This window comes from Triticum urartu, chromosome 7 (genome assembly GCF_003073215.2).
Source record: "Triticum urartu cultivar G1812 chromosome 7, Tu2.1, whole genome shotgun sequence".
NCBI classification, from domain to species: Eukaryota; Viridiplantae; Streptophyta; class Magnoliopsida; order Poales; family Poaceae; genus Triticum; species Triticum urartu.
In genome coordinates this window covers 325840626-325856321 of record NC_053028.1, presented here as the reverse complement: position 1 = coordinate 325856321, position 15696 = coordinate 325840626, and positions in this window count along the sequence as shown.

Below are 15696 nucleotides of genomic sequence, written 5' to 3'. Positions count from 1 at the left end.
TGCTCCGTAGTGAGTGCATCGAGCTCGTAAACATGCCTACTTGATATCTGTTTCAGCATGTGCCAGTTTTCACTAAGTCTGTGATCTGATTATGTTTTTGCCATGTTCACATGCTTGCAATTGTATTTTCTGATCCCTTTTGGCTCAAGGTCACTAAGGGACTTTTGTTAAGCTCTTTGAGAAGCTCCATGCCATGCTTTACTTTGCCATGTTCAGGTCCTGTAGCATGTAGTTTTGTTGCTCCTAAGAGTGTTACCTGATCTGAAATTCCAGACAAGTGTTGATTTCACTATGTCTGAAATCTGTTTGCCATATGCATTTTTGCCATGCTTGTTTGAACCTGTTAATGGATGAATTGGCTGTAGCTCAGTGCTAGAATTTTGTTAAGCATCTTGAATGCATTCCTGCCATGTATTTTTTTTGTCATGTTTGAGTGCTGTAGCTTGTTCATATCTTTGCATTTAGATGGCTACTTGCTGTAAATCGCAGACCGGTGTCATATTTGTTTTGCTTGCCATTTCCAAACCGTAACTCTGATTCCGGCGTTCTTTATATCGTTTTCAAGCGATTTCATCTCACCTTTCCAGTGGAACACTTGGATTTCCAAGTTGAGGCCAGGTTCATGCATCCCTTGTCACATCTTGCATATGCATCCCGCATCGCATCCCGCATAGCATATCATCTTTGCATCATATTGTTTGATCCTTGCACGTGGTTGATTGTGTCCTTGTTGCTTGTTTGTCTTGTTTGGGTAGAGCCGGGAGACGAGTTCGCTAACGAGGAGCCCGTTGAGTTTGCTTTCGAGGATCCAGTCAACTCTGACAACTTTGCAGGCAAGATGATCATACCCTCGAAATCACTACTATCTTTGCTTTGCTAGATGCTTGCTCTTTTGCTATGCCAATGCTACGATGCCTACCACTTGCTTTAAAGCCTCCCAAATTGCCAAGTCAAACCTCTAACCCACCATGTCCTAGCAAACCATTGATTGGCTATGTTACCGCTTTGCTCAGCCCCTCTTATAGCATTGCTAGTTGCAGGTGAAGATTGGAGGCCGTTCCTTGTTGGAACATTCATTACTTGTTGGGATATCATTATATTGACATGTTATCTTAATGCATCTATATACTTGGTAAAGGGTGGAAGGCTCGGCCTCTCGCCTAGTGTTTTGTTCCACTCTTGCCGCCCTAGTTTCCGTCATATCGGTGTTATGTTCCCGGATTTTGCGTTCCTTACGCGGTTGGGTTATAATGGGAACCCCTTGATAGTTCGCCTTGATTAAAGCTTTTCCAGCAATGCCCAACCTTGGTTTTACCATTTGCCACCTAGCCTCTTTTCCCTTGGGTTTCCGGAGCCCGAGGGTCATCTTGTTTTAAACCCCCCCAGGCCTGTGCTCCTCTGAGTGTTGGTCCAACCTAGAGCCCCTTGCAGCGCCACCTCGGGGAAACTCGAGGGCTAGTTTTAGTTGTAAGGATTTCTTATCCGATTGTGCCCTGAGAACGAGATATGTGCAGCTCCTATCAGGATTTGTCGGCACATTTGGGCGGTGTTGTTGGTCTTGTTTTAACCTGTCGAAGTGTCTTGAAGAACCAAGGTACCGAGTCTGATCAAAACGTCTCGGGAGGAGGTCTATTCCTTCGTTGACCGTGAGAGCTTATCATGGGCTAAGTTGGGACTCCCCTGCAGGGATTTGAACTTTTGAAAGCCGTGCTCGCGGTTATGGGCAGATGGAAATTTGTTAATGTCCGGTTGTAGATAACTTGAACCTTAACTTAACTAAAATGAATCAACTGAGTGTGTTACCTTGATGGCCTCTTCTCGGTGGAGTCCGGGAAGCGAACACGGTGTTGGAGTAATGCTTGCGCAGGATGTTCTCTAGTTTCTCGCTCGCGCTTTGCCTCCTCTTCTCGCTCTCTTTTGCGAATAAGTTAGCCACCATATTTGCTAGTCGCTTGCTGCAGCTCCATATATTTACCTTGCCTTACCTATAAGCTTAAATAGTCTTGATAGCGAGGGTGCGAGATTGCTGAGTCCATGTGGCTCATAGATTACTATTACACTAGATGCAGGGCCTGATGATTCCGCTCCAGGAGACGCGCTTGAGCTCAAGTGGGAGTTCGACGAAGACTCTCAATGTTACTATGTTTCCTTTCCTGATGATCAGTAGTGGTGCCCAGTTGGGGGTGATCGGGACCGTGTCGCATGTTGGGTTATCTTTTATTTTGGCGCCGTAGTCGGGCCATGAGTGTTTGGATGATGTAATGTTATTTATGTACTTGATTGACGTGGCGAGTGTAATCCAACTATGTTATCTCCCCTTTTATTATCTATATAACATGGGATGTTGTGAAGATTGCCTAACTTGCGACATATGCCTTCAATGCGATTATGCCTCTAAGTCGTGCCTCGACACGTGGGAGATATAGTCGCATCGAGGGTGTTACATGTTGTGACTGAGGAGTTAGGAATTCGCCAATGCTGATTGCCTACAAGTGAGGAACATGATAGCCCTGAGGAATTTGAGAGCTCAAATTTTCGACCGTTGTTGTGCTACACGCTAGTTGTCCCAAAATATCTTATCCACCTAACGGTCATATGATTGAACAACATTTATATCTTATCATGTCGGGCTGCTCCCTAGGCTATAAATAGCCACCCCCTACAACCACTAGTTGGTTGGCTGCTCCAAGAGAAACTGACACTTTTCATTGAGAGCATCCCATCATCCGAGGACTTTGAGCGAAAATCATCAGTGAGGAAAAACCCAAACCCAAACACCTACAACCCAAGGTGATTGAGCATAACTCAAGAGATTGTTCCTATGTGGAACCGACGCTTGTTACCTTCGAGGACTGTGCATCCTCCAGACGGTTAGGCGTCATGGTCTAGAGCATCCAAGAGGAATTGTGGATCGTCGAGTGACCGAGTCTGTGAAGGTTTGGAAGTCACCTAAAGACTTACCACAAGTGACTGGACAAGGTCTGTGTGATCTTAGGTCAAGGAAAATACGATGAGGACTGTGTGTCCTCAGGTTTAAATACCCAGCCATTCCAACCAAACATATGACTATCACAATAGTTGGAACTGGTCTACCAAATCATCCTCTTCACCAAGCTACTGGTTCTATTTCATCAACCCTTTCATTTCCTCATTCATGTATTGATGAACTTGATTGTTACTATTTGAAGACTTTGATTGAAGACTTTCTCAATTTCCTCAATACTAATTTGTCAGTCACTTCATCTTCAGCCTGCTTATCATGTTTACACGCTACCTATGCTCTGTGCTTGGTTCATATCACCATGATGACTGTGTTACTGCCAGGCTATGCTTGCACCTGAGTACTTATTCTGCTGCATGTATTTTGTTGCTTAGCAAATTCCTCAAGTTTAATTTCCTCAGTGATGAATTTGTAATAATCGCCTATTCACCCCCTCTAGTCAATATAACGCACTTTCAATTGGTATCGGAGCAAGGAACTCCCTTGTTTTATGTGATTTTGGTTTAACCACCTGGAGTTTTATTTATGTTGACCGCATGTATGAAGAAAGTGTCATGCCCCATCTTTGACGGTCATGATTATCCCAAGTGGAAGGTCATGATGAGGAAGTGCCTCATGGCGATGAACAGTGAGCTGTGGACCATCACTGAGATTGGCCTTACCGATCTATGCAAGATGGCGCATGCTGATGATATTCGCAAGTACACTCGGCTGGACACCATGGCGAAGGATATCATCTGCTCCTACCTATCAATAAATCAATTCAGGCTGATTATGCATCTGTGTAATGTAAATCTCATCTGGGACCAAATCTCTGACGTCTACGAAGGTCATCGAACTTGTCAGGATCCTTGGTTTGATGAGTTCAAGGAATCACTCGAAACGATGAATTTCGAACTTGAACCATCATCTTCAGCACCATGCTTCATGGCAAAAGGTGCAAAGGTAGCTGAATATTCCTCATCTGAATCTGGTGATGATGAGTCTGATGATAATCACAAACCTAGCTGCTCCAAACTTGTTAAGATTGCCGCCAAACAACAAAAGGCTTTTGAAAAAGGTTCAAAATCTGCTAGATAAAAGCGATGACCTGTTCGGTGAGGAAATGGATCGAACTCAAACTGATAATATTCAGCGACTTGAGTGTAAGTTTGATAAGCTTCAGAGTCATCATAACACTCTCTTAGCCAATTAGGAGAAGCTTTCTTATGAAGTTATTCAAAGAAAGCAAGATCTTGAGAAGCTAAGGGTGAGTTACGAAGATCTTCAAAAGGAAAATGATTCATTGCTTGCACAACAGATCAATTCCGCTTAGGATGAATTCATTCCTCCATGTTGGAAATGCATTGACATGACTCTGCTAATTCTTCAGCTGAAAGTTCAATTGCTTATATTGCTATAAATTCTTCAACTATCTCTGTAGTCACAAATTCCTCATCTGAGGATACCACAAGTATCACTCGCAATGCAGGGTTGAAGGAATTGTATGTGACAGGCATGTAAAAAAGCCTCAAAGGGCATCAGGCTCTTTATGATGTGCTTAAAAAGCAGATCCTCGATAGAAATCCTAGGAAAGAGGGTATAGCCTTTGAGAGGAAACTCAATGCTAATGGGACCTACTGGAAACCTGAGCAGTATCCCAAAACCTCATGGGTTGCTGCAAAAGGACCTCCCGTAGATCCATCCACTTTATCTGGCTTTACATGTGAATCTTCATATTCATTTGATGAGTCATTTGACTCCAACTATAAACTATTCAAAAATCATAATGGTGAAGTATTTGCTAGATATATTGGTACTAACTACGGGAACGGCCCCCCTATGAAGGTAATCTGGGTTCCCAAAAGGTGCCTTGAAAGTCTTTAGGTGAATGTCCTCATGACAACACCTGTGAAGAATAGGAACCCCGGATCAAATTCTTCATATCGACCAAAGTCTTCATATGGATCAAATTCCTCATATGGATCAAATTCCTCACGTGGATTCAGATCCTCATATGAACATCATCATGCTAACGCTTCTATTTCGCAGGGAAAATCTAAGAGCTATGAATATGTGCATTATTCTTCAAATCATTATGTTCATAAGTCCCCTAAGAACTTCTCTGCTTATTCATATGCATACTCTTCCCCCTCTTCTGTGAAACGAAGTGCACTGGCTTCAATGACAACATTCTCTTATGGAGCTCGCAGAATGATGAACTCCTTGCCACCCCTCCAGATGTGTGTAGTGAAGAAAAAGAAGTAATCTATTATGCAGGGTCAGGTCGCCAGACGAACTTGAATGTCTGAAGAATTTGCTGGAGACCTGAATATTCTTGAAAGGACGCAAGCTAATCATGAAGAAATGAATATTCATTTCTTACATCCTTATACTGCGATATCTGTTGTACTGCTTGATGAAATTCAATCTGATGAATTTGTTGTCATATTCTTCACTGATGAAGTATATGAGTTCGTAAGATGTACCAATTCATCCGCAGGATGATCAACCCAAAGCTACTGAGTGGGTCCTTAACAGTGGATGTACAAATCACATGACCGGTGACAAGAACTTATTGATGAATACTGCTTTATCTCCATCGCATCTGAAGCATATCACTTGCGCTGACAAAGGAAAAAGCAAGGTATTGGGTCTAGGTAGGGTTGCGATCTCAAAGTATTGACACATGGACAAAGTCATGCTTGTCGAGTCCCTAGGATTCAACCTCATGTATGTCTCAATGCTTTGTGATCTTGATATGGTTGTCGTCTTTGGCAAATATCATTACATTGTGCTCATGGAATCTGACAATTCCAAAGTCATTGAAGGCTTTAGGAGAGGAGACTTGTATATGGTTGATTTCCTTGCAGGACCACAGCCTGCCACATGTCTACTTGCAAACGCTTCAGAAGGCTGGCTATGGCATCGACGACTAGGTCATGCTGGCATGAGGAACTTACATACACTCGCGAAGAAGAAGCACGTCATTGGCATCGAGGGTGTCAAATTCCTCAAAGACCATCTTTGTGGGGTTGTGAGGCTGGAAATATGGCCATGTCCAAGCACCCCTCGAAGAATATCATGACTACTACTCGTCCTTTTAAATTGCTTCACATGGATCACTTTGGCCCTACCATTATGACACACTAACAAATGTGGCATCTCTATATGGTTTCGTTATTGTTGATGACTATTCTCGTTACACCTGGGTGCATATCATCACTTACAAAACTGAAGTGCAGGAAGTATTCAAACGATTTTCCTCAAGGGTCTCGACGAATTTCAGTGTGAAGATCAAGCATATCTAGAGTGACAATGGGACCAAGTTCAAGAAATACTGGTCTTGATGACTATCTTGATGAACTTGGTATTACTCACGAGTTATCTGCCCCATACACTCCTCAGCAGAATGGCGTCACGGAGCACAAGAACAGGACTCTCGTTGAGATGGCTCACACTATGCTTGATGAATACAAAACGCTTCATCACTTCTGGCCCAAGGCTATTGATACTATGTGCCACATCATCAACATGGTATATCTTCACAAATTCTTCAAAAAAACCTCATATGAACTCCCCACTGACAAGAAACCCAATGTGAGTTATTTCAAAGTCTTCGGTGTTAAATGTTGGATTAGAGATGCTCATCACAATTCTTAATTTGCACCGAAAGCACATGAAGGTTTTATGCTTGGTTACGGAAAGGACTCGCACACCTACAGAGTCTTCAACACCTTTCACCACAAGGTTGTTGAAACTGTAGATGTGCGGTTCGATGAGACTAATGGCTCGCAAAGAGAGCACCTACCTCCTGTGCTAGATGAAATGTCACCTGAGGAATCCATCAAGTTCGAGGCTACTAAGGATGTCATACCCACTGAAGAATCTGTTGAAGAAGTCATTCCATAACATGAAGAAAATCATGCTGGTGCATCTGTGGAAAATGGCTTTGAAGAAAATGTTGAGCCCACTCAAATTCGTCTACCTGCTCATCCTCGCATTACAAATTAAGTGCAAATTGAGAGAATCATCGATGACAGCAATGCACCAGGTCCTCTCACACGCTCAAGGGCTTCACATTTGTCTAACTTTTGTAGGCACTTTGCTTTTTTCTCTATCACAAAACACACCAAAGTTGATGAGGCATTTCTGGAGCCTGAGTGGGTTCAAGCGATGCAAGAGGAATTACATCAATTCGAGCTCAACAATGTTTGGGAACTTGCCAAGAGACCAGACCCACGCAAGCACAGTATCATCGATACCAAATGGATCTACCGCAACAAGCAAGATGAATACGGGCTTGTGGTGAGGAATAAGGCTCGTCTTGTAGCTCAAGGCTACACACAGGTTGAAGGAATTGAGTTCGATGAAACTTTTGCACTTGTTGCTAGACTTGAGGCTATTTGCATATTGCTTGCTTATACTAACCATCATAATATCCTCTTATATCAAATGGATGTGAAAAGTGCATTCCTCAATGGTAAGCTTGAGGAAGAAGTATATGTTGCTCAACTACCAGGTTTTGAAGATCCTAAGCATCCAGACAAAGTCTTCAGAATCAATAAGGTCCTCTATGGCCTCAATCAGGCCCCTTGGGCGTGGTATGATACTTTGAAGGAATTCCTCATGAAGAAAGGTTCCAAACCCGATTCACTTGACCCAACTCTTTTCACCAAAGCCTATGATGATGAATTATTCATGTGCCAAATATATGTTGATGATATTTTCTTTGGTTGTACTAACCAACATTACAGTGATTAATTTGCCTATATGATGAGTGAGGAATATCAAATGTCTATGATGGGAGAATTGAAATTCTTCTTAGGTCTTCAAATTCGTCAACAACGCAATGGCATCTTCATATCTCAACAGAAATACCTCAAGGATGTGCTGAGGAAATTCGGCATACAAGATTGCAAAGGCGTCAAAATCCCTATGCCCACAAATGGCCATCTATGCACTAATGTAAATGGTAAAGCCTTCGATCAAAAGGTATACCACTCCACAATTTGCTCTTTATTGTATCTATGTGCATCTAGGACAGATAATATGCTTAGTGTTTGCATGTGTGGCCGTTTTCAAGCTACACCAAAGGAATCACACCATAAGTTTGTGAAACATATTCTTCAATATCTTGCTCACACTCAAACACTTGGATTATGGTATCCCAAGGGCTCGACTTTTGATCTCATGCCATTTCCTCGGATGATCCTTAGTATGTTGGTCCTCGAAGAAACGGAACTGCGTATCACTCTCTACTGCTGAAGCTGAGTACATTGCAGCTGGTTCTTGATGTGCTCAATTGCTATGGATGAAGAAAACCCTCAATGTCTACAACATCAACATGAAGAATGTGCCACTCTACTCCGACAACGAGAGTGCCATCAAGATTGCTCATAACCCAGTTCAACACTCGAAGACTAAGCACATCCAGATTCATCATCATTTTCTTTGTGATCATGTGTTAAAGGGTGATATCTCCATCGAACATGTGAAGACTGGAGAAAAGCTAGCGGATATCTTCACAAAGCCCTTGTATTAGAAGAGATTTAGCAAGTTGCGGTGTGAGCTAAATATCTTAGAACCATCGAATGTTCTTTGAAAGGACACACATCCTAACACTTATGCAAAATTGATGACTTAGATGTGCAATACATGAAGTAACACTTTTCTTCAATAAATGAAGACTAACCCTCCAAGTGTGAAGAAATTAATGAAGAATTTGATTCTCAGAGCCCTACGAAAATTGTACGCGGCGTCTGAAACCATCATTCTTATACGGTGGGTCACGCCACCAACAAAAGTTGAAAATCTTCAAATTTGAGGTTTTCTTCATTTTGCAAATTCTTCAATTTTCAAATTCTTCAACTTTGCGAAGTCTTCATCTTTTCGACTGATGTTCTTCATTGATTATATATTTATATATCTATGTTTTTCATGTCCTCAACAACATTCACTTATTGCTAATTCTTCAAATTGATTTTCTTCTAAGTTAATGTGATCGGACCAGTTCCCCCTCTATGCTAAACTCAACCTAGTCTGTTCGCAAATGCTTCATGTGCGTTCTATTTGAAACCCATTCAAAATCTTCACTATGTCCTTGACAGCTGAAGAATTCGCGAACGAAACGTTAAAATTTCCTTATCTGAATTTTCGGCTTTTGCCGCTCAAACCGTTCTGCATCCCACTATAAGATTAAACTACTCACCCACGATCTACCATGATCTCCACCTCTTTGTACGTCGGTGACACATGTTGCTAGGATGGCAAGGGTTAGGGGCCTGTTCGTCCAATTTCCTTGGACGGGAAGTTTTTCACCGTGGCTATAAATACCCCCTCCCTTGCTCATACTTCATTTACTCCGCTCGACCTCTCCTCGCTCTAGCTCTTAGACCTAGTGCCGCCGCTACTCTCCATCATCGCTGGTGCGGAAGAGCTTCACTGCCTCGACCTTGTCACCATCATACTCGCGCCGGCCACGGAAATCTTCAGTCCGCCACCAATTTAGGGCGTGGGAGGTCAGAATGGACAAACTTCTTCAACTGCACTCCCAGTTCATCGTGTTCTTCGTCCAGGGTAAATAAAATATAACTTTACTTCCCTACTTTGATTCTCATGATTTCCACAAAATCTTCAAAAGGTGTTTTTTCTTCAACTTCCCATTCCTTAAACACCCAGTTGCATCAATACCTTGATTTGTTTCTCTAAGCTGTGTTTTTTTCAAGATTCCTCAATTGTGTGGATTTACTAATCTATACAACTCTAGAACCTAAGTCAAGAAGGCTTAGTGAAATTCCACAGGACTTCGATGGTCAAATTCCTCAAACTTGATTCTTTTGAAAAACTTCTGAGAACGCATATGACCTCTCCAAATTCTTCGCACCTATACTATGTTCACAGAATCCTTAGGTGAAGAAAATGGTAGGGAAAAGACCTAAGAAGGGAGGAAAGAGGCCGGATACAAACACTGTTTTTGAGATCCCTGAAGATATCTATGTAGGGTACTATACTCGTAATGAAGCAACTCATGGCAAAGAGACTAAGAATGAGCACAAGGTGCACATATAGAGAATTGAGAGAAGATGGCCTAAGGAATGGAGGGAATATCGTTATGATACTCCAAAGTACATGAAGAAATTCGCTGTAAATCCTCCATGTCCAAGATCTCCATTGGCTCCAGGCCAAGAAGATGATCCCTCAACTATCAGCAGTGGTGAGGAATTTCCCAAAGAATGGGCCAGACTTCAAGCCAAATTGGCTAAAGTAGCAAAAGATGCAGTGAAGAAATTCAGTGAAGATTCTGCTGCTGCTGAGGCCTCTACAAGTAATCCTAAGAAGGCTTTGCCGAAGAAATCAGCTGTCAAGCCGAGTTCCTCAACAGAAATTCCCTCATGGCCGAGTTCAAAGCCCTCACCGCAAATTCCTCAGGCAACCTCTTCAAGGGCAGCTCCAATTCTCTCTGTTGCCATGAAATCCTCAACACTTGTGCATCTGGCCACGTGCCAACGGACTGCGGGGTTTTCAATTGCTTCAGGAGCATCTACAAGTTCCTCATCTCCACCACAATCCTCAATAGGTCCTACTCTGTTGAAGAAAAAGGCCACTGTTGGACGTGGCTCGAGGCCAAGTCCTCACAAGAAGCAAGTTTCTTTTCAAGTTTTGTCTGATGAGGATGAAGCTGATGATGAAGAACTTGCTGAAATCATTAGGGACAAGCAAGAAAGGGCCGCTAGAGCCAAAGGAAGTGTTGCGCCCCTCATGCTGGATCCGAAGAAGATCCTTGATTTCATTGATCTCTGGCACAAGGTTCCTAACACTCCGCTTCCTGACCTAAACCTTACTCCTGGTCAAAATCACATGTTGACATCCTTCATAAATGAATAAAAATGGAAATTTGAGAAGGGAAGACAAGTCAAGAAAGCTCAGTGCAAAAAGGAGCGATTTCTAAAGAAAAATGTTTTGAACATGTCTCCTGAAGAACTTGTGGCTCTGCAAAAGGAGATCAAAGATCTCAGTGATGAATTTGACACCTACTATGCAAACTGGCCAGGTGCCAAAGTCAGATTCATCAAACTCTCCAACTCCCTCAAGCTCAATGCTGCAACTTCATCGCAACAAGAAATTCCTCAGGCTGAAGCATCTGCTCAGCCCACTGAAGAAAATGCTAGCACAACTGATGAAAATCAGGGTGCTGCTGACACTGAGAATACTAGGGCTGCTGAAGAAATTCTAGCTCCTGAAGAAATTACCAGGGCAACCTCCAATGTTGCGCCTGAAGAACAACCCAGGCTAGCTGAAGAATCTGTTGTTGTGCATGAAGAAACTGAAAATATCAGGGCGACTGCATCAGTCATGCCCGAGGACACTGAACCAACCTCATCAGCTCCTACTGCAAAATCTTCAGAGATGAAGAATATGAGCCTTCCTTCTACATCAGAAGCGAAGAAAACCAAGCCTGCTAAGAAGGCAGCTGTGAAGAAAAGTAAAGCATCAACGACTGTAGAGTCTTCAACTCCCAAGAAAGTGAAGACTTTGATTTTGTTCCTATCTCTATTGTGCCATCAAAGGAAATTGTTCCTTTTGGTGCGGAATATATCATTCTAGGTGACATTGATGAAGAGAATCCCTCTGCTGCTTCTTCAGAGCAGTTGGATGAGGAAATTGAAGTGGAAGATATCCCTTCAACACCACTAGTATCATCGCCCATGCCTCAGTTCATAGCTAAAGAGGCAGGCATTGAAGAAATGGAAGAAGAAGAAGATGTGGACATTGGTTCTACAACTCATGTGCCAAATGATGACTATTGGGAAAGACTTCATCACAATTCACCATTGACCACACCTCTACATCAAATTCCTCAGTCCCCTGTGCAAACTAAAGAAATTCAAACGGGATCTGAAGGACGTCAAACATCACTTCTTTCCATTCTTGAAGAAGCTCCAGCTGCGGCAGCTGATCAAATGGAGAAACCAACTACTATTGAAGAACCCGAAGCTTCAATTCCTCAGGCAGCAGCTCTAGTGATTTTGAAGCGAGAGGCTCTGAAGTCTTCAACTGCTAGTCTTCAGCCCAAGCAGCAAAATCCTCATGCTAAAAGGCCAGAGTTCAAGGCTGATGATTTCTTTTCTGAGCACCATTTCTTCATGGATTTCAATCCTTATGACTCAGCAAGACTTCGACACAAGTGGTTCTGGACCGCCAGCCAAATGAACTTCTATTCATCAGTCTTATTTGATAAGAACAAGGTATTTGAACACCGTCAAATTCCTCATGTGGATATGGAGTCTCTCCCATGCTTCCAACCTGTCCTCAATGTTCTTCATGATGCTGGGCTCTTGAACTTCTGTGCTGACATTTGCGACCAGAATTAAGAGCTAATTCTTTAGTTCAACACTACACTGAACCTCACTTAGAATGTGGCTGATGTGGATTCATTGGTGCTTCATTGGATGACTGAGAACACGCACTACAAAGATCCGGCCTCTGAGTTACTTCATGTTGTTCCAATCAGTCCTCCCGCTGAAGGCGCAAGGCTTTTGTATGAAGAACCTGAACTCTCTCACCATCTGATGCAAGTGCTAATGAAGGCTTGGAAGCCAGTCCAAGCTCCAAGAACCACATTCCTCGCCAAGCTCCAAGCTCGAAGGACAATCTACATCATTCTGACCAAAACCCTCAGTCCAATCAAAGGCAACAACTCTGAAGAAGAAGAGGTTGTTGGCATCATGAAGAATCTGATGTTCAACATCATACATGGCATTCCCATCAACTACCATGATTTCTTCATGAGGACTTTGGCTACTGTTTTTTTTCACCTTTTGAGTTGAAGCCTTATGCTCCCTGGATCATGAAATTCATCAGATCAAGGTCTTCAATTCATTACAAGGCAGATTGTTAGAATCATTTTAGCTATTTGCCTCCTTTGGAAGTCCTCAAAAGGACTATCTCCTCAGCTGATGAGAAAGGCAAAGCTGTCATTATTTGTAACATCCCAATTTTCATTTTGGATGTTATTCATTAGGTCATCATATGCATCCATAATTTCTGCATTTTTGAAATTGTTTTATTTGGAATTTTTGATCCTGGAAACCTTAAGCAACTCAAGGACCAAATGATAGAGTTGGAGGTTCTCAGAAAAATCCATTTTTGAATTTTCAAAATTGGCAATTGGATTGAAGTGTTTTATTCGAAATTATTTTCCAGTCATTTCAAAATAAATAAAATAATGAGAGAAGATAATATGACTTCTTCAAAACTACAAGGAAATATTGGAAATTTAATTTTGAATAGAAATATATTTTATTTGGATTTTTATTTGCAAGTTTATTTATTTTATTAGTACTCAAAAAATTTATTTTATATCAGGCATTTAGGTCGAGAAAAATGTTCACATTAGTCCAAATATTAGGAGGGAATTATGTGAATTTTTCTGGAATTTTTTAAAATATTTTTATTAGGATTTTCCTATTTTTTGGTTTTTTCTTTACAGTAAATGTTTAAAAAAAGTTTTCGACCGACCAGACCGGGCCGGCCCAACAACCAGGCCGCGGCCCCGCCGGCCAGCCGTTCCACCCCGGGCTTGGGACGATGTCCCGAGCAGCGCCGCCGCCAGCTGTGTCCGGCTCGGACACCGCCGCCACCTTTGCTGCCCCCTCCCGCAAGCCTCCCTGCCCCTCCCTCTCCTTAAATAGCGCTGCCCCGGCCCCTCCCTCTCCTCCTCAACCGCCGGAGTAGTAGCAAGCTGCAGCCGCCGCAACAGGCCGCCGACGCCGCCGCACCCCGCTGTCGCGTAGCCACGCCGCCACAGCGCCGCGCCCGAGGCCGAAGCCTCCGACGCCGCCGTTCGCCTGCCGCCGCCGAACTCCGACGGCGATGTCAAACCACCGGTAAAAGCCGTCGTCGAACCGCTGGTTTTCTTTCTGTTTTTTGGTTTTCTTTTAAAAACCGATTCGTTTTTTATTTTAGTTATTTAGTAAACGTTTGTTAGTTAGGGTTCTGTAGCGAACGAGATTCGTCGAATTTGGTTTTGTAGCGAACGTTCGTTCGTTAGATTTATTCTTTTTATTTTTATTTTCGGCCAAGGACCTATCCGTAATTATTTTTCTTATAGTTTAGTCCCTAATTTTCAAACTCTCATAACTTTTTTGCTCGTTTATCCAAATGCAACGAAACCAACGCCAAATTCTTCGTTATGATCCCCTTTGTCCAGATAATCAACTTCAACATGTGTTTGAAAGATTAAAATTTGGTTTGAAATAGATTTGAATTTGAACTTCTTTTGATCGTAACTTGAGTTTCGAAATTCCAATTTGATTGATTCTCTTGCAAATCAAAGCTCTTCACTTGAACTTTCTGTTTAGATCTTTTTATTTGGTTTTACCCTTGCATCTTATGCTTGAGTGCTTATGTATGCTATTGTTTTCTATGATAGATTTCCTGGAGTGCGAAGCATGCTACTACGAATCTCTAGGGTTTTCCGATCGATAGCAAGGCAAGTTACACTTTGATCATACCCCTCTTTTACCCAGTTTTTATGCATTAGTTTCAACCATAAAAGATTGCATTAGTAGGATTGGGAACATGTGGTTATTGGTATGTAGTTCTTGAGGTAGGAACCTATTACCTTTGATCACCCCAGGAATATATGTTATGCTCATATTGCTTAACCATGCTCGTAGACGGGGATTGGTATGTGAGATTCATGAAAGTTTCGAGAGTAATCTTAATTAAGGGAAACTTAAGGTGGCTACTTTAATACACATCTAGGTGGATTGGTTGCAGGCACCTGGAGAATCCAGTGTTGTCCTAGGATATCCCGAAGTACCCGTGTGATCATCCGATGGAATGCCACCCAGGCTCAAAGGATTCATAAGATTATTCATGCTAGAAACTTCCGTGTGCAGCCACAAGCCATTACGGGCTCTGGCATAGTTGAGTATGTTGTGTGACCTCTTTCAGTGGTAGGCTAGCAGATGTAGGGGAAAGTAGGTGTAACTGTCTACCCAGAGTAAAGAGTTAATTCTTCAGAAAGACTGTGTCTCGATCTTCCGATCATGGAGGTGGTCGAGTCTTGTGGGGAAAAGTTCACAAACCTTTGCAGAGTGTACAAACTAATCATGATTGGCCATGCCCCCGGTTATGTACAATCTTGAGTATCTAGTTTTTGAAATTATTGTTTGATCTCATCACTTTACTTAATGAATTTGTTGGGTTAACTATATTGTTACATGGTAAATTTAGGGATTGAGTTGGGGAAACCTTCTCAATAATGGCATAAACTTGGTAGTTGAATAAAATATATTCCTTTGTTGTAGGGAAAAACTAGCTTTATGCAAATGATAAACTTAGAGCCTCCACCAGCCAAATATGCATATAGTGATAGCTATTATTTCAACATTCCTCTATAGTGTGATCTTGCCAGCATATTCCATGTGCTGACCTACACGGCTGCAATGTCTCATGTTACAGAATGTTCAGATGAAGAGTAAGGTGCGATAGGTCATTGTCACGCACTCAGTTTTGCCGTGGAGTGGGATGGACTAATTTATCTTCGAAGCTTCCACGGTTATTTTAGATGGCCTTCAGCTATATTATTGTAATAAGTACTCTTTATGAGACCCTCGAAGTAATAAGTGTGTGATTGAACTCTGTTATAAATCCTCGAGTATTGTGTGTGTCAGCAATACCGATCCAGGGATGACACTTAAGCACAG